The sequence below is a fragment of the Phasianus colchicus genome, chromosome 2, assembly GCF_987193195.1.
Source record: "Phasianus colchicus chromosome 2, bPhaCol1.hap1.1, whole genome shotgun sequence".
NCBI classification, from domain to species: domain Eukaryota; kingdom Metazoa; phylum Chordata; class Aves; order Galliformes; family Phasianidae; genus Phasianus; species Phasianus colchicus.
The window spans coordinates 40,243,659-40,264,315 of record NC_143437.1 but is presented as its reverse complement, the minus strand read 5'-3'; the positions used below and the strand labels follow the sequence as shown (position 1 = coordinate 40,264,315).

Genomic DNA, 20,657 nt, shown 5'->3' with positions numbered 1-20,657 from the left:
CCATTTCTAAGGTATCATAGTTATTTTTTACATAAAAATTCATCCTACCATGTAGTCACTGGTTACAGAATCACAGAATGGCCTGGGTTGGAAGGGACCTCAAGGATCATAAATCTCCAAACCCCCTCCCACAGGCAGGGGAAGTTTGAGATGAAGTGAAACACAAAGTATGAAGTTTTATACTGGTAAGATCTGCATTACTTATCTGCTTTGAGACTAAGAGAAGTGAAGCACTAAGACTTGGAGTGCCTTTGAGTGGTTTGTGGCTTCTTCCAGGGTGTTAGTTTTCCTGCAGATAGTATATTTAAAAATAAATTTTAAAAAAAGAGTAAGGAAAAGAAGCCTTTGAGTGTGTTGCTAATCTCATTCAGAAAGGAGTGATGGCTTTTGGCATAAACTACATATTGCTCTTTCTACTTGAGGAGGCTGTATCTGATAAGGAATGGCCCCTTTACCCCTTCAGAAGAGACCTTCACCTGCTTCTGTAGTGCTGGGTAGTGGCTTGACTTAACTGACATCATAGACTGTCTACAATAGTTGCCAGGGCCTGCAGTAATAGGGAGGCCAACTGGAATCCATGCTTGCAAAGCCAGGAGCACCTGGGCAGGGAGACCCATGGCCAGGTGAAGCTGTAGGAAGTGTAACCCAGCCATGCTGGGGCTGAGGCTTATGGCGCTGGGGGATGACCTGGGACCCTGGGCCGTAGGAAGAGTTTGATCTGTCAGTGCCCCTAGGATAGTTCCTTGAAACAAACTCTGAATAAAGTCTTTGCTTTTGCTGAAATGTTTCTTCCACAAAAGAGGAGGTGGGAAAGAATTTAGCACTTATTTTTTTGGGCAGCTCTTCCAGACCACGTGCAGGCTGCTCTGTGGGCTCCTTTCTCTGCCTATGTGATTCTGGCTGCCTCTACCCAGCCTCTCCTCAGTCATGGAGAGCCTGGTTCCACTCCTGAAGCATCTGGGACATGTCTTCAGTACCTGCCTATTTTGCAGGTGCTCTGCAAGTTTCTTCTCCATAAAATTACCTGTGCTATTTGTATATGAAACAAGGTATCAGCTGATGCTTTTGGTGCCTGGAGTGCTTCCATGTGGTTAGGAACTACCTGAGTATGGAGAACTACAGCTGTTGTTGTGCTCTTGCCAGACTTGTCTCCTCCCTTCCTACAGTGAATCAGAGGTATCATCTTAAGGCAGGAGCCATCTTGGTATTATTAGCTCTGATTTCTGCAGAGTGCTTTGCATTACATTATATCAATCATGGCAAACACCTTCTTGCAGAGACTGAAATTTGAGGGAGCAGATGCAGCAACAGCTGATCCCTTGGTGAGAATGTGATCTGCCCTTACTAGGGCCAAAACTGTCTGTTTCTGTTTCCATTTGAATTTGATAAGGCCTGGGTTAGTATCTCTGAAAACATGGTATGAAGATATGGCTAAGGCTTAAGTATTTTTGATGGGAAAATTATTTTGTTTCCTGAAAATTTGAAACTGCTTTCCTTAATGGAGGTGAACTTACTGAATTTGTTCATTAAACTTTTAGATAAAACTGGGAGGGGTTCTGTGTACACTGGAGGACAGGTTCAGAATTCATGCAGTTCTTGACATCCTGAAATAGCCCAGGGGAGTGAAAGGGTACAGTGCAAGTGAGAAACACACAGTGTGAAGGCAACAGTGATTAACAGTGGAAATGCAAAATGGAGGGCAAGGGGAAGAAGTGTTTAGATAAAAAGGGAACAGGAGGATGAAGCTGAGCACAAGATGAATGTGACTCAGTGTCATATTTTTATGAAAAGACAAACATCCTCCTCAAATATTTAAACAGAAAAGCTTACAAGGCTTGTGATGAGACTGACTCTCCATTTAGGAGAGAGTGAGTCTGGGTCACCACCCCAGGTGAGTGATAAACAGCCAAATGTGAAGAGAGAGAGAGGACCAAGAAGGAGAAAATCTACCAACTGGACCATGTTTCAGTATTCTTTGTTTAAACTAAGTGGCATGTGGATAAGTAAAGGCTATTGTAGAAAAGGGCATTATCTACCTTATCTGCTATAGAATTGAATACAAGGAGTAACAGGCTTAAGCTGAATTGATGGAGAATTAAATCAGTCATGATAGAAATTCTTAGCCAGCGTAATACTGCAGCAGACTTGGTTTGTCTCTGGAAACCTAAGAACAAGCTGTACTAACCTGTTGTAATAGATTGACACCTAGTATGTATACCAATCTCTGGTTGAGACTTGGATTAAATGACTTGTCATGTCCCTTGCAGCATTCTTTTCTGGTGTTTTACAAATGGTTAAGATAGATGTATACACTAGGAAAGCTGCTCAGTGGCAAGCTGTATGTTGGAGTGCTAGGCAAAAAATTGCTACTTGCATTGTCTGCCTCAGCTTTGGGTATGGGGTAAAGCTGTATATCTTGCAGGAAGGAGTTGTGTGCTCATAGAAGGCCTTCTCATCTGTTAGAGTGAAACTCTCCCTTTCCTCCTACTCCAGTACAGTGGCCCAGGCTTACGTGGCTGTTACTCAGAGTGTTGCTGTCTCTATCACATGCTAAGGTAACGAGTTGTATGTCAATGAATACTGTATCTCTATTCAAGTGATTAAACACACAAAATGAGGCCTAGAATTAAAAACTAGTTTTTGGATACAGCATTACTCAAATACTTGTATTGCTATCCTCACAGCACCTGGGAATCTTTTAGTTGTTGTATCATCCAGTGGTGCCTAGGTCTGTAGTTACTTTTGTTCATGACTCTCTTAAGCTATGAAGACTCTCCTTGCAGGTAAAAAAAAAAAAAAAACAAACAAAAAACAACCAAGAATACTACTGTAAAGTGTGAGGACAGATGTGTGGAGAAGGAAGACAGACACAGGTCTGTTCTATGCCCAACGAAGTCCATGATCCAATCACCTGCAGTAACTGACAACCATGGAATAAGTATCTTGACAAGGAAAGACAACAGACTGTGTATGTTTCTTAGAAGGTTGTTTCCTTGCTTCTTTGTGAGCTTTGCAAAGTTGTTTCATCTTGCAACGAATGTTATTTTGTTTAGGTTGTCTCTTTTCCTGATATATACCTCAACTATGATTGTAGGGTATCTTGTCTATGATACAAGTGAGTAATACTGCTCTGAATTTGTTTCAGTGCCCATGGTTGTTATTATTTTCACTCAAATCTGTTCAATCTTGAAGAAATGTTGAGATAAGAGTAACAAGCTTAGATTTACCAGGTTTCCTCTTTCTCTTAGATTGTACTTGTTGGGTGGTTTGTTTGTTTTTAGCTTAGGCTGTTACCTTGAACTTGGATTCACTTTGGATCTTGTTATGAGGCTACTAGTATTTGAGGAATAAGACCAAAAATATTAATTAACCTGCAACATTTTAATAATTAGTGTTTTTGCTTCTGCCACAGGCATTGTAGCTTGTGCTGTCCTATCCTCAGACTCACAGAACTTATCCTCTGATGAACCTCATTAGTTGTCTTGAAAACCAGGGCAAAATCCTTGTCTTGACAGCTGAATCACACCTAGCTTATCATGAATTTGTGTCCTGAAAAATTCCCTGACCTTACTTATTTCTTCATCCCCTTTCTCTCCATTTTATTTTGCAGAAAATGCCTTTTAGCTCTTTCTGTATAAGACACAGCTGTTTCTGATTAGGAGGTGGAGGAATATAGGCAGAAGTATCTAATTCCCTAATTCCACTAGACTGGGATAAATACGAACCACTTTGAGCTCTGTAAGTGCAAATCTGAAAGCTACTTGCTTTCTGGGGCAGATGGTGGGTGTAAAATATTCAACTATGGATATATTTTCTTTAAATGATGCTGTAAAACTGGGCACCAAAAGTGAAAGATTCTAGGAATTTAAAATGTGCTTACACTAGTAATGCTGCTGGTGAGATTAAATCAGTTTTTAATTCTTACTTCTGTTAACTGTAGAATGTCACTCATTGAATCAACGACAAGAAACGAAATGAGCATTTTTTTCCCTAAAAGCACCTATTTGTGGTGTTACATGCTTTAGTAGAAACATTTGAGAACACTTTATGAGCAGATACAGAAATCAAGCAATTCAAATTTTAAAATACAAATGATGCCTTCTCTTTAGGTCTTTTGCCGAAGGGCTGACTCTAAAGGGAGAGAAAGGGTCTCAATATTGACCTGGAGAAGCTTGACATTGAGCAGTGTGCTACCAATTGTTCTAATGTCAGCCTTCTTTTTGAGATAAAAGGGAGATGAGATTTTTTCTTTTCAAGCTGAAATGGGCAACTAAAGGGAGAATGCTTTAGCACAATGCTTTAATCAGAAAAGGAGCTGGGAAACAAGTATAACAAAAGCTGTTCAAAACTTTACTTTGAAACTTTCCATTACTAGTGAATCCTTTTAATCTGTACTATAACCTTTTCCTAACCTTCTCTTCTCTGCTACAGCATTTAGTTTCTCTGTTTCTCTTTGTAGAAAATCCTTTGCTGTCATAAAAATGACCATTTCTCCTACACCTTAATATAGATCTTGCTAATCCTTCACATTTTAGCATCATATTTTTAGTCATTGTGAACTTCCTTTTATTATTCTGAGCTCTGCTGGATTCCATGTCTCCTCTGTCCATGTTAAAATTGCAAGTAGTCTGGGGCAGGAATTCACTGTTCACATTTTGCTGCTTAGTAATTCAAGCTTTTTACGTATTTCTATTTTTTTGATCTGTCATGTGGCAAAGCCCATTCCTATGGGAGGAGAAGGCAAAGGTCTTCCAGATACTGAGTTCTCACCTACCTCATGCAAAAACAGATGAGAGCACTTTGAAATGCCCTTGCTTATTAGAGATAGTTTGCTCAAATTCTATCCTTATTAGACAGCAAATCTGTAGTGAGAACAGCCTGTCCTGCAGCAAATATGTAGTACTGAGGGACATGATCAGTGGGCATGGTGGTGATGGGTTGATGATTGGACTTGATGATCTTTGTGGTCTTTTCTAGCCTTAATGATTCTGTGAAAAAGCCAGTAGATGTTGAGATGAAGTCATGTGAAAGCAGGCTCTGCCTGTTCTTATGTCCATAGTGCCACATAAAGATGGCAGCTGGTACTTCTAGCATACTGCAATATGGCCAGATGCATCTAGACCACATTGCTCACTGACATCAGCTACAGCTGATGTTTGAAATCTGAGTGTGGGAGATGCAATATGTGAACAACTGTCACACCCACCACAGCATCAAACTTAGCATTCCTTTCAGCTTGTTAACACTTCATGCCACTCAGCAAAATTTGAGTATCATATCTAATCAGAATGGTGCTTTTCTGTGGCTTTGGTTATCCCATGATTAACTGACCCTTTTTGGATGAAGGCTGAGCTTTGAGGTGTCTGCATGGAGTTCTGAGCCAGCATATTAGTTGGATTGAAGTGTGAATCCATCTGTAATCCTGCTGCCCAGTACAAGATCGTAGTAGAAATTTAGAGGCTAATGCACTGTGTGATAGCTCAAATTCATTGCATTGAGCAGTTAAGAAATATTCTCCCATCTCTTCCCTCAGTCTATGGAAAAGGGCATGGATTGGGTTCCCAATGCCTTCTTCCCTTGCTTGCACAACTACCTGAGCCTATCATTGCTCAGACATTGATTCCAGAAGCAGGGGATGTAGTCAAAAGCAAGTGACATCTATTTAAAAAAAAAAAGTATAAACAGTATTGGTGTCTGTTGCTTTCCTTTTCCTCTTAAGATTAGCTGAACTCAGTGTTGTTCTGTGTCCTAAATAATTATAATGATGGAGCATAAATGCTTCCAAAAGAGACAGATTCATTTGAAATTTTGCTTTCTCTGATCACTGCTGTAGACATGTGCAATAAGTTGCCTTGCCTGTAACTTAGGAGAAGAGAAAGTAAGGTCTTTGCTAAGCAATGTCTTCAAGCTCATGTTTTTGTTTTTTTTTTTAAATTTTGCTATGTCTTCAAGGACTCTTCTTGACACTGTAGTTCTGCTACCACTAACACTTTTGTTTAGAGCAACACTTGGTTATCACAAATATACCTAACCTTACAAGCATTCCTTTCAGTGAAGTGTGGGTGTCCAAGAAAAACTTGCTTGACTTCAAGCTATTGTGATAACCTGTCTCAAATGGTCTCTGCTAGACTGAAGCCTGAGACCCTAAAGGAGAGCAGTGTTGTCAGCTAACTCCCCACCTGTACCCTCAACATTTTTTCACAAACTTGTTTCTGCTTTGAAATGCAGACCTGCTTCTCTAGGAATAGTAACGTTTGTGTAGGTTACTTGGAAGAATGATAGGAAAGGTTCTTGCCAAAGCGTGCTGTATGAGAGTAAAGAAGGCTGTGCTGCTAGTAGTGCTGCTGAAGCACTTGGAAAAGCAGCTCTGTATGGAAGAGCAAATTGGCATGCCTGTGTTTCAGTTTCCAGCTAATCAGCAGGAATTGATCAAAACTATCAAGACAACTAAAGTAAAACATAACAAAGATAAACAAAGACCAAATGAATAATCACCAAGGAAAAACTGTTTAGCTCTGTAAAGCAACTCTATCCACTTATGAGCAAAAAGCTTTCAGTGTAGTTCTGGAGTCTGGAGCTTTCTATTAAACAACAGTCACATACTCCTACTGCCAGCCTTATGTGTTGTCACTCTAAAGAAAGTCTCATGAAATATCTGCTGCTTCTTTGCCACTTAGTTGAGCTTTTGGAATAAAAAGCATTAAATGTGCACAAACAAAAGACTCCCCTTGTCTCCAGAGAGAGTTTTGCTTGCATTTTCTTAATCCACAGGACACAGGAGCTATAGCTCTTCTCTTGTCATCTTCCTTGGCCCTGTTCTCCTATGATGAATAAAGGTGGATTTAAGAGCAATCACATGTTAAGTAAAGCAACTTCAAACATGAAGCCATTCCACCTACTCTTATGTAGTATATGATGAGTTTGGCCTTTCTCGAATGACAAAGGGGAACTTTTTTTTTAAAGTACTTGTCAATCCCTTTAGTGTGTTTATCAAAAAGCACAACCTGTTTGCTTTGACTGTACGAGGAGCTTTGGGCCTGATGTTACACAGCCTGCCACTGAATGTGCGACTGAACTGCTTCTTAAAAATGCCATTTTTATAAGCATAACAGTAAGTAAGGTATTAGATCTGTGTCTAACTGGTAGAAACTAACAGTAAGACCCATGATCGAAAGGGAACTCCCATGCTTCCTGAAGAACACATCAGTTGTAATCTGCTTGCCAAGGCTTGAGAAAAGTCATCGCAGTCTATTGAGTGACAGTCATAAGGCCCTGAAGTGATGATGATAAAGCTGTGGGAATGACTACAGAGGATTTGTATGGTAGAAAGATGTTTCCTACCATTATGCATATTGCAGGCTCAGTCTTGCTTATAGGATTAATAATTTCAATGGCTGATTGCACAACAACTTTGTGCTCTGGAAATGTATTTCCATTAGAGAAAAACAAGGCTGTTGAACATCCTTTTGATTTGTCAGCAATACAAATTTAAAGTCAAAGTTGAGTGTCAAGGGATGTTAAAAAAAAAAAAAAAGCACGTTATGCCTTGAATCTAGGAAAGCTCATAAACACATGCTTAAATCCTAAGCTTTTCTGTATACTCATATATATATATATATATATATATATATATATATATATCAATACTACTTTAATGATAATACAGTGACATACTATAAGCAGACTAACATCAGAGCTGTTATACCAATGCAGAAGTCCCTCTGTCCAATACTACTGCTGCTTTGTTCTTACAAGAGAAACAGTTTTCCAGGGGTCAGAAAGGGAACCAACTCCATTTCAGAGCAAACTGGGTATACTGGTATAAAACCCTTTGGTGGTACATCAGGCCTTACTGAAACTGATAGAATTCAATTGCCTACTCAACTCTCTGCTGAAGTGAGCGTTTGAGTGAGTCAGGTAGGCTGCTTTAGTCCTGGATCTTATTATTGGAGTACTTTAAAGCAGTGGTCTCTGAAGTTGTTTAGTTATCCATCTCTATCAGTAGAAGTTTTTCAATGTATATTTATCTGTAAATTGTATGTGTATGCTACTGTACTAATAAATAGTACAGTACTAATAAGACTATCAAATATACTCAAAAATAGAAATTAAAAAAGGATGAGATAGAGATTAAATAAATACTATTTAGATTTTTATTACTTAATATGAAAAATATTTTCTTCCTGCACCAGTATGGATTGCCACGTGTGCTCTCTGGGTTTGTGGTACCCCATGTTGGAGAACACTTATCTAAGGTCAATGAAAGGATCTTAATATGACCAACATTCATTTCTGGTTGGTGCCCTGTGAGCAGGACTGTGGTCATCTGTGTGCAGCTCTGTTACACTGCTTCAAACCAGGCCCATATAGAAAATTTCTGTGAGGTGGCTTGGCTCTGTCTGATGGTAGTACTATGAGATCTGGTATTTAGCAGGATGCAAAGCAATACATTCATCTCTTTTTCCCTCCTCGCTAGATAAGTAACATTCTAGCTTGCTGGGGTGCCTAAGCTTTTGATAACACTAGTTTATGAAAACTCCAGGCCTTGCTAATAATCTGAAAGCTTTTATTTATTTATTTTCCACTAAAACATTGATGGTAGGTTATAGCACTTAGGATCTAGTAGAACCCTGAGGGAGGAACATAATTCTTGATGTGGAAGGGAAAATGCTATGTATTCAGAGCAATTCATTATGAGGAGGAAAGAATTACATCAGAGATGATGGAAGAAGCTGATGGGATTGAATGAATGCAGCACATCTGTTACTTTTCTTAATTTTATTTTGAGACAGTCAATGTAAATAATAAACGAATGGAGAGAAACATAGCTTAAACATGAGACTTTTGTGAACACAGCAACAAGCAGCTGAAGAAATAGAATGGCTATACAAAGGAGCAAATCTGTCTTTAATATAAAAACAGCTGTGGCAGTGAAGTCTGGAAGGCTTAGGAAGCAGAAGACTCCCTGTGGAGACAGATATTCTTTTCTTTGTTTGCCTTGCTATCCCTGCATACAGAGCCAAGAGAGCAGGGAGAGGTTTAGCAGTCAAAAGTGGAGGTTTTCAGATACTCCTTTTACTGTGGGACTCTGAAGAGTGCTGGGAAAAAAAAATATAAAAAAAACAAATGAAAAAATGAAAGGAGGACTGGAAATAGATGAGCATTCATCCTAACACAGAAGCTGCAGTTCTATTGCTCTGGCCGGAGCAGCAGCATGGGCTGATCTCTCTAGGAGGTGTGAGCCAACACCAGGGTTTCTGACAAGCAAACATTGACTGAGCGCTGCAGCAAGGGCATGGAGGGAGGTCTCAGATCTATAGGAAGTGTAGTGGCAAAGAGGCAGAAAAGCTTGGATATCAGCCACAAGGAAGAGACAGCTTTTGCTGTTTGGGAGTGGAGAATTTCTTAAAAGAATTTCTTAAATAACCTTCAGTCATTAGCTTATGTGCAGTGGAGGCTGTGAAGCACCTGGGGGGTTCCTTGTAGGAAATGTTGTGGTGCTAGATGAAGACTGGTGAGCAGTCCTCACGCAGACCTTGGGCTCTTCCTTGCTGGCAAGGACTGACAAAGTTGAAGAGAGGGACTTGGAACAGCAGCTCTGTGTGAGGTGTGCCACATATGCCATGAAATTACATTGATTTTTGTAGCCTGGGTGGATGGACTATACAGAAGAACAAGTCTCTGCATTTATTCACTTGCAGAAATAAGTACTTAAACCTTTTGGTGTATTGTTTCTAGGCCATCAGAATTTGAGTCTGTGCTTTAGATTTTGAATGCTGCTTTTGCTGTGTTGAGGATGCTTGAGGAGGATGTATGTACAGCATGCTTGTACCTGAGGATTGCAGGAGAAGAGGCAGGGGTTATGGCTTTCAGCATTCAAGGTCAGGGTGGATGGGCCACTGAGCAACCTGATCTAGCTGTTGATGTCCCTGGTCACTGCAGGGGAGTTGGACTAGATGGCCTTTAATATGCATTCCAACTCAAATGACTCTATGATTCTATGAATGTAAGATTGCATTGACTTCTAATTGAAAGAGAGAAGTCTCCAGCTGTAGACCACCTTGACCATTAGTTATAGAATTTAATCTGTGTTTACCTGCTATCTAGGTGTTCCTTGCCAGAAAGGGATTAGTAGAAAATGGATGTGTGAACTTGTGACTGCAGATGTCAGTCCTGGGCTTGTGGGCAAGAGGAGGTATGAGCAAGAACAAAAGGGGACTTTGGACTTCTGTTTCTATTGTTTTTGGCAGGCCAGGCACAGGTACAGATCTTTATTCTGTAATTTACAACAGAATTATGTACAATTGGACACACTCCTGACCAACACCTACCCAGATGACCACCTGTTATATCCAGCAGCTTGTTTTAAAGCATATATCCTTAGAAACAGCAGGTATGCACTTACAGGATTCCTACTAACAGAAGCCTCACCTCATCCTGTCCCTTCAGCAAGATGTCAACACAACAGGAAGCTCTGAGGAACATCAGCATCTCAAAAATGCAGGACGAAGGGAGGGAAGAATGTAGATACTGGGGGAGGTAAGGGTGAGCCCAGCAGCCCGGGGAAGGATGAAACTTGCAGAAGGAAACAAATAAAAACAGGACACAAAGCCCACTGTCAGCCTGAGGCATGGTGAAGCAGGAACACAGATGATGTAATTAGCCTAAGACAGCACAGCATATCAGTAGCAGAGGAAAGCATGCAGGGAGAATGATTCCCAGTTTCATAACTCAGGAAAATATTTTCTCTGGCTAGTTGAACAGGCAGTTTAGAAAGGAAGAACTGCTCTTGTTGTCGAGCAGTAGTCAAAATTCACAGCCCTTGTTTGAGTGGGAGCTTTTCCAGTTACTTGTCACTGAGTAAATACAGTCTTTTTCATCATATCACGAAATCCTAAACCAGCTTGACATAGAAACAGAATCTTATTTTTACCCTTTAAGAAAATCAGTCTTTAAATAGACAACAGCATGTGAAATGAGAGAGGAGGCCAAATCTACAGAGCAAAAACACACTCAGAAACTTTCTTACCCCTATGTAATTAAAACATTACTTTAAGTAAGAGGAATAACACAGCTAGCGTATGTGAGCCTGCACAAACCTGCAGCTATAAATGTCCTAATCTGTGGTTACAGAACGGAAAGCTATTATTTGTGTTCTGATAACGCCCGAAGCCTCTGTAGGAGCACTCAGTGTAAAGTGTTTGGTACTTTACAAACAGAAGGATGTGTTTTGCAGAGGTTGTCCCCATGTTGCTAATGTAAATTTACCTTGCAGGTGCATCCTGCATAATTACATACAGATTTAAGGAGCTGATGTGTGGGCCTGATTTTTATACACCAGTAAAATTTATTGACTTTGTCTTCCATCCCACTACTTAATATGACCCAGAGCTCATCACTGTGGCTTTTTTTTTTTATGTGAGCATATCATGAAGTTCTTTGGAAATCCCTACTGTATTAAATCTCTATTGCTACTTGGTCCAAAACAAGAGATACAAGTACTTCTTTTTATGAGTTGAAGTGTGTTCTTACAGTGATTAAATCCTGCAGGGTCTTTCAGCATTTATTTGTTCATTTGTTGCCAGCCCCCAAGAAACATGGAAAAGATGAGCTCAAGTATATTTGTGTTCATATTTTTAGGTGATTCTGTAATCTTGAAGTGCATTAAATTGCAGGATGGTGAGGGAGTTGGAAAGAAGGGGAAGCTTGCTCTTGAGTTACCCAGACAGGAATGCTTTGGTCTCCAGGTTTGTCAGCTGGGAACCTTCTCCAGTGCAGAGTTGGCATCTGGTGTGATGGATGGTTAGTGAGAAGTGTTGTCTGCCTGGCAAGCTCAGACTTTTTCCCTTCCTGATCTCAGGGTACAGCAGAATAAAGAGTGAGTCTGTATTTGAGGTGATAAACTTTGGCTCCAGAGTCATGTCTTGCCTGTCCTGAAAACCTGTGCAGGAGCATGTGATGCTCTTCTCTGCAGACCTTCTCTCCGTGACCTATTTCTGCTGCATTTGCCCCTGACTGCTGTGCAGCCTGTAACTGGTCATGGGGGAAGTTGGAGGCCAGGTGCTCCGGTTCTCCTTGCTACTCAGAGTAGCTGGGAGGAGGTTGCAAGAGCAATGCTGTGTTGCTGACGTCTGCTACTTCAAGGTTCTGCTCTGACTGCACTATGTTTAGCTCTGAATTGTGCTTCTGCCTCTTTGTCTGCAATTACAGCTCCCCAAAAGCCTTCCCTGGGGGCACAGGGGTTGGTAAACGTGTGCATCAGCCTGGAGTCAACACAGGCAGTACAAGTGGTAAATCCACCTTTTCGTATGGATGATTGCTTTCTTGTTTTTCACACTTTACCATTGAAGAAATGCTCTGGTTTCTTAAAACTGAGAAGTTATGGGTTTATAAGAGTTATCAGGAAGCAGCCTGACTGCTGTGAGATGTGCGTCATGCTTCCTGGGTGAGCTAAGAGGATTAGGGTTGCTGGTGTGCATGATGTACAGAAGTCATTCATCAAAGCTGCCAGCCATGTGGCTATTCTGAGTTGAGATGTTCAGACACCCTGCAGTGTTACCTGTACATCACTTCTAAAGGGAGGTGGAGCAAGGATGGAAAAAGAGAATCTGACAGCAGTTGTTCTCTTACACCTGTCCCTCTATGTGCATCCTCCTAGCTGCTCTAAGAAAACAGACCTTCATTTGCCCCTAAACCTAATACACCTACTCTCTGTTGGCAAGACATGATTTGTATGTGCTTATCCCAATGCTTTGGAGGTTTGGGTTGGAGCATGGGGAATTAAAAGTGGTAAACTTGCAAATTTAAAAACAGTATGTAGATGAAGATTTGTTGTGATGTTATGTTCTTTGATGGAGATGGTGTAGTCCTTAGATGAGAGTGCCAGTGACTGTAGCGTTGACTTATTCTTTTAGTCTTCAAAGTGATGAAACTTCCTTTGTTTCCTTGTTCGGGGCCTGCACAGCAGAGAAAACTAGTCTGACTGAGCAGCTTTTGAAGTCACCTAGAGAAGCATGTGCACCCTACTACAGAGAGCAGTGAAATCCCAGGGAGGCTGACACAGCCTGAAGGAAGCTGACATGGAAAAAGAATCTGAGTATCATTCCCATAGAGTCCCTGGCACTAAGCTCCTTTGCCAGCTTCCAGTTTTTAAGCTCTTCTAGCTGGGCTGCAGCAAGAGCCCCAGCTCCATGCATGGTGACTCGGGGGCAGAGTCATGCTGTGGCCTTGTCACCCTTTTCCAAGTGAACGTTATGGCAGGAGCTTTGTTCTGCACCTGGGAAACAGCATCCAATGCTTTATGGACAATGGGCTTGCCCTAGCAGCCCTTTTTCAGAAAGAGGCTGTAGCTGCTCGGGCACAGTTTTATAGCCCCAGTTCTGTAGCTACGTTAGCACATGTAGGATGGAGATGAATCATTGGGAGGCTCTGTGCTGAAGTGAATGTCTTTGCATGAAAAGATTGTCTCTAATGCTTTGCTGAGCTGTGTGGATTTCCAGATGATATTATTATTATTATTTACATTTGGTCTTTTATAAAAAAAAAAAAATCAATTTTTGAACAACGCAGAAAACAATTTCCTCATGAGAATTGCTCAAAAGCAAAAGGTCAGTTTTCCAGAGGCATATGTGTGTTTTGCATGTAAATGCAGGAGTTGACGCAGAGACTTTCAGCATCTCATTAGCTGGGTCACTTGCTTATTGACTTTTACTTACAGAAAATAGATTAAATATCTTGATGATTTTAATGGAAAACATACCAGGCTATTTTCCTTTCTTCAAACACAAAATCTCTCCCTTACTAACGGAGGGTTTTGACACCAAATACTCCTAATGCTGGAAGGAACAAGTTGTTTGCAGATGGTGAATGTTGTTTGTAGACGTGCACTTGAACTGACCAGAAACCCTGGAAAGAAAAATGTGAAGGCAGATTGCATCAGCAAGAATTCCTAGCTCAGGTTCCTTTTATGAGGCTATCCCAAAACAGCTTTCTTGGATTTAGCTCTGGGGATCACTCTGCTAGTAATGGAAGCTGTGCTGACGTAAATCTATCCATGCTACTTTGTGAAATTATCTCAGATAAATATTATCAGCTGTGCCTATAGCCAGATGTGTACAGCCCATATTACAGATGATGAATGTTAATGGTTGTCTCCAGCATGCTGGGTATGCTCCGTTTCACCTGGACTGTCAGGAACAGCCAGTCTGCACCGATGTTTGAGTGTGGTAAAACATTATTAATAGAATTAATAGAAAACTGCAGGTGCAAGGAAAGCTGCTGAAGAGAGAATTCCCCTGAGAAAGGAACAAGTGTGTTCAGTCCCACAGCCAAATGAATAATGAGCAAAGCACTGTGTGAGCTGGTGCTGTATGGTACTGTTTCAGCATGTCTGCTGTTTTAAGGGGTTTTTGTTGGTGTTGGTTTTAATGATTTTAGCTATAAAACCTTGTACCAGTGTTTGGGAAGTTCTGTTGGGTACTGATGATGCTGGCTGGTAGATTTTAAGATCTCACCATGGAAATGAAGTATATAATTAAGTGTCAGCTCTGCCTGCAGTGGGCTTTTCAGTCTCTCATTCACTTGCTGCTGCTTGAAGGCTCAAAAAGATGGTAAACAAATAAATACATTCAATTAAATGTGGGGATTTTTTTTCGCTGTGGTGTAAATCCCCAACAAGCTCCACTTCGTGGAAGGCTGCCACAACATATCACACGTGCTCCTTTTCAGACCAATGCTGCTGATGAAACAGTCATTGGGTAGGGCACAAGACCTTGCTGCTTGGACCCCTGAAGATGTCCAGAACTATACCTGTTTTTACGTGGTGTCTGATCCCACGTAGTAACCTGCTGAATTAAAGCCAAAATCCTTTACCCTTAGCTTGTCCCACTGGTATTGTTCTGGGGCTGCCCTCCAAGCTGGCACACAGCACCATCACAAGGAGCAGGAGACCATCTTGTGCTGGATAGGAACACGGGAACTACACTAGGTTGACATGCCAGACTTGGCTCTCAAGGTTCTTGCTATCCTGCTGAAGAAAGTGAGGTAGATATCTGGATCCAGTATGTCGTGTGGAGACAAGTTCAACTGCAGGAAATCCTTTGTTGAATGTTACCACTTAGTTTAAATTGTACTGCTTGGTTTGCTGAGTAACTTCTTTATTTAACTTGTCTAACTGCAGTTCTTTCTGCTAGAGCAGCCTGGGACTGAAGCTGGCCTCCCTTGACCAGAGCCAGCATGAAGCAGCTGTATGCAGGTTGCTCAGGGATTGGTGAATGCAGCAGTCCTCTTCCATTTGTCCTTGGGCTATGCTGGATCCAGCTCTACGTTCTCCTTGTGGATAGATGTTGGCACACAATGCTTTACTTGTTTACTTTTACTTTTGCTGTACTGCTTTGAAGAAAGCCATCTTTTTAACACTGAGGAATGAGAAAGTGCCCTGTCACTGAAGCTGTTTGACACAGTTGTTGTGCTTGTGGTCGTTACACACCAATGTGAAGGCATTGGTCAGTGCTTACACATGGATCTTGAATAAGTACTGTTAAATCATACTTCACTAAATAGTTTGGAATAAAAGTAACTATGAAGCAAAGATTAAAGCATGTGCAACTGAGTTGCTAGGCAAGAGTGCATATTAGCGTCTAGTAAAAATTCACATAGACGCATGGGCTGCTGAGAGTCAAACGAGACCCATCTTTAGAAGAACACTGTCCAAATTCTTATTTCTAATATAAAAAGCCAGTAATCTGTGTTTTTTTTCTTTGTAACCTCATCAATTGTCTTTGAGTTCCAGGTGAGTCCACAGTATGGATTGTTTGCTAATTTAGACAGAATTCTTGTGCTGAGCTTTTCTAAAGGAAAGTAAAATTAATCCACCAAAATAAAAAATGCAAACATCTTACTTCCTGTAAAATAGTGTCCAGAGCTGCAGCTGCTATAAATTAGGATGACTCCTTCAGCTTGACAAAGTAGAGTTGTCATTGGAAGTCTGGTTGCTATTTTTTAATAAACTGAATGAAATACATGCAGCAAAATGTACTGCATTACAGACCTGGATACTTTGCTGCCCAGTTTCTGCAGAATGGCAGTATCTGGAATAAACTGCAAAAGAGAATTGTTATATGCACTCAAACACTGTCAAGCTTCCTTGACAGGCTTGTCATGAGGCTGTCAGACTGGCTGTGGTTTGAAGATGGTCTGATGCACATTTTTTACAGGCCATTAAGAACAGAGCTAATACAAAAGCTGATTTTCCAGTAGGCTGGATAAGCTCCAGTGCTTTCAAAGCTTAGATGAGGGAACTTAGTGTGAAACAGAAATTTTGAAAAAATTATTGGGGGAAATAATAAGACATTTTTTTTAGATACTTTTTTTCTTCCACTTCTTTGTGTTGCTCTTTACTCTTTGAGAAAGCTGAAAAAAATTGTTTAAACTGTCTGCCATATTTCATCAATTGACACTTGTTCTGAAAACATCATGATTTTTTTTGATGAATGCTTATTTTCTGACAGAAATCCTCCATCAGCATTTTTTGACTTTTTCTAAATAAGACTTCAAAATCTTGTGTACTTTTGGAAAGTAATTTCTCAGGAATATAAAACAGTCTTTTCTTGCTTGGACTTAGGATGATGGAATTAATTGGGTTTTCAAACCTTGCTCTTTGAAAGCAGTGCCATATATCAGAAGAGAAAATACTTCCCAATTTTCAGAAACTAACAGATTCCGGTTACATTTCCTTCTTGGATATATAGCTGTATATAATACACCTTCATGTTCATACTTGGTCTGTCAAGGCAATGGGATATTTTATCATGAACCTCCGTGACAGGGACAGTACCTCAACAACTTCCCTTGGGCAGCCTGTTCCAGGGCCTCACCACGCTTTCTGAGGGGAAGTTGTTCCTTATATCCAAACTGAACCTCCCCTGGTACAACTTGAGGCCATTCCCCATTCTCTCTAGTTCTATCGCTAGTTACGCAGGAGAAAAGGCCAACCCTCACCATTCCACGACCTCCTTTCTTTTTTCTTTTTTGTTGGGAGCAGTAAGATCTTCCCTGAGTCGCCTTCTTCTCCAGACTGAACAATCCCAGTTCCCTCAACTGATCCTTGTAGATTTGCTCTCCAGATCCTTCACAGCTTCGTTGCCCTTCTCTGGATGCTCTCCATGGCCTCAGTGTCTTTCTTGTAGTGAAGGGCCTGAAACTGAACAATACTTGAAGTGCAGCCTCACCAGTGCCAAGTACAAGGGAATAATCATGTTTCTGCTCCTGCTGGCAGCAGTATTTCTGATACAAGTTAGGATGCCATTGATCTTCTTGTCCACCTCTGGTGGTAAAAGGTAAATTAACCTATTAAAAATGTGCACTCAAATACCTCAATGTTGCGAACCTGACCAGGCAAATAAAGAACAAGCAGTCAACTCACTGGAAATTCTTAGGTTTTTTTTTTTCTAAATTTCCCCTCGGTAGGAAGGCAAGAAACACCGGTGAGATTGGAGCAGTGATAAAAATACAAATGGTAGAGCCCCATTCAAGAGAAACACTAGGGGGGCTCCCTGATGGATGGTTATCTGGATGCTTCCTTCAAATTTTTATCCTCAGTATGTCTGACGTCTTTCTGCAATGTGTGTTTGCTGAGAAGTTGGGTGTGCAGACCAGCCAAGCTGCTGTAACGTGCCCTAAGCTGAGCTGTGCTGGAAGGCTCTGCTGTGCATGGTTGAGGCAGGGCTCCATTCTCCACTTCAGTTGTGCCTCCGGGTTATATTACAAATGGCATTCCCTGCTCAGTATCTCCATTTACTTAGAGTCTGACCTGATGATTTAAATAGTGATTTCCCTGCTGGTTGGCTTTGGCAGTGATGTTACTTTTGAGTGCAAAACAGAAAATGGAACCAATCTGGTCAAAATTGGATTGCATGACAGCAATGACTTGCAAGGTGACTGCTGCTGATTGCATGTGTCAGTTTTTCCTGGTAGGCAAGGTGAGAAGGAGGGAGGAAAGTGCGTTTACACATTGTATTGTAACAGAGGTAGATTGTGTTATTTTCCCTGTTCTGCACAATGTGACATAAAACAAGCCCTGAGTGCTAGTGATGATCCCACCTGGGTGTAATTAGACCATTGGGTCATGTAGTGTGTTGAAACTCAAGAGCGCTTCTGTGCTCTGACCATGTGGTATTGGAAATCTTGATTGATTTTTAAAGCAAAAAAAAAAAAAAGGCAAATATATTCTCAATACAGCATACAGCAACTTTAATGAAGAGTAGAGAAATCTAAATTTGGTATATGGTCATAATCTTACATTCATTCTGAATTTCTGAAAATTAGTGTGGATTTTTTGTTTTAATTTATTGAAGTCTCATTCATTAAAAGAGAAGGAAGACTCGACAAAGGCACTATTTTATTTGACTGAATAAAACTTCGAAAGGTGAACAGTGTATATATACATCTTTGAGATTGTTTTCTATCAGTGTTGTCTGAGTAGTTGCCATTGAATTGTCCTCTGCCTGTAGCAGGGGGTTTGAAACTAGATGATCTAAAGGGCCCTTTCCAACCCAAACCATTCTATGATTCTAAGTCAAGTAGAAGTGCTTAAAAAGTTCAAATGCAATATTTAGGTTTCTTACGCAGTTTGCCCTGTATGTGGGATATATTTGTGAGCGTAGAGGATCACATTTAAATAATTTATTCTAAAGTAGTCATTAGCTGTGCAAAACCCAATTCATGTTAAAAATTCAGTTTTCTCTCTACAGAAACTCAGTGTCGCTCTTGCTTTATTACATATCAGTAAATTATGAATCAAATGTTCTCACTTTACCAATAAAGGCTTTTTTAAAAGACAATAAAATTATGCAGTGGCTTTCGGAATTATATTTAGTCAACTATTAGGTTGATGATTGAGTCAGAAAGTGATTCAGCTTGCTTCTAGAGCTGTGTGGGTTCTGCAAGGCAAACAGGTTACCAGTCTTGTACATTTATTTCTAGGAGAGCAGATAGATATGTGCAGGTGGAGCAGATCTTCTGGGTAAAAACTAAAGCATCCTATCCAGTCTATCTGGCAGTTTTCCATAATCACTTTTCAAGATAAATGTGTGCAACTTCTGAAGATTTAATAGTGTACAAAGTTTTTTTTTTTTTTTTTTTTTACTTCTGACTGTGCTTGACTTCCTAAAAATGGAGTCCAGCACAGACCTGTTGTTTGTATACACCTGCCTCAAGACCAGCATATTTTACTTCATAAGTCCTAAAGCTTTGTGAATGCATTTTGGTTGCTGTAAGCAAGATTTGAAATGTTATCACCCAACCCCACCTTCTGCTTCTAAAGGAAAGAACTTAAAAAAGCTGCCTTCGTGTCCTACCTGGAAGGGTTGCATGGGCACTGGAGGTAAATTCACACAGCTACTCAAGGCTTTGCATACAACTAGGAATGCACAGTGTGTTGTTATCAGAAAGCTATATCTCTTGTAGAACATAAAAACTTGATTAAGTTGTGGGGAAGGAGGAAGTGATGAACTACTATAAGTAATTCATGCACAATCATTTGTAGAGCATTTTATGTCAACTATAACAGTCTAATGTGTGCTAGCAGAATATAAATCTCCTGATCAAAAGAAAAGAAATCTTTATATAATATACTTTACTGTTGCAGTAGCAGTTAAGGTTAAACAAGTATATTTATCCTATCCCCACAGTTTCCAGTTGATAATGAAAGCTTTTTATCATTTAAGCTGAAATTTTCATGCTCATACCATGATTTGTGGGAAGTTCTTTTAGTCTTGTGCTTTCAGCTGAAGTACTTCATTTATAGTTTTCCAATCTTGCAAATTAAAATTGGAAAGAAACTTTTAAATGCATCTTTCCTTCCCCATTGTACTTGAAAGAAATCTACTTTATTGTGTTTTTGTTTTTTTCTTTCCTTTTTTTTTTTTTTTTTTCATTCTCTTCAACCTGAAGATTTTATTTTTTTGTTGTTTTGGTGCCATTTCTGCTCTGCTTTTAGTAGCTTGAGTTCACCAGCCTGTAGCCAAACGTTAAGGTGTTAACTACCTTTTGGGAGCAAGTTCAACCACATAGTTTGTGTGGTCCCTATGCAGTACTATTCCATGCAATATTTCTGTAACCCAACCAATGCATTGGTGAGTCTTTGAAGCTCCAGAGGACAGAATGGCAAACTTCTTACTCTGGATTCAGCTGATGCTGAGACCTAAGGAGCCATGCAATACAAGGAAGACTATTTTGTATTAAGTAGAACTTCACATGAAAATCTGTGTGCTTGCTGCTTTTGATCAGGAAGAGCACTGTTCAGTCAGACCTAAGCCTGTCAGTTAAACTAAAACAGAGTATTTAATGAATCCAGCTCTTAATGTCATGGTCATAACCCCCATCTATCTTTTGCAGAGGCATGTAGAGCTGCTTTTAGCATTGCCCTGTGCTTAGGTTTGCTTGTGCTGCCCCTGTCAGGTGCATTAATTTTTGTGTGTTTGTCAATTGCACAGCTTTCTTAGGAGAAGAGGAAACTCCCTATCCCTATAGTTTTTACTTGGTGAATCAAGCACTGCCAACGTGGGGCATGAAAAACACTACTTTTAAAATTGGGCTTAATTAACTTATGGAAGGGATTAGAGGGGAGAGGGCTGTAAGGATTGGTGTCTGCATCCCTG

The 20,657-nt window shown here is 40.4% G+C and overlaps 1 protein-coding gene across 1 annotated transcript in view; it reads left to right on the top strand.

The window, feature by feature from the left end:
* The window catches only part of PGBD5 (piggyBac transposable element derived 5), a 70,666-nt gene that overhangs the window by 10,501 nt on the left and 39,508 nt on the right, over nucleotides 1–20,657 (top strand). The window lies entirely within an intron of this gene.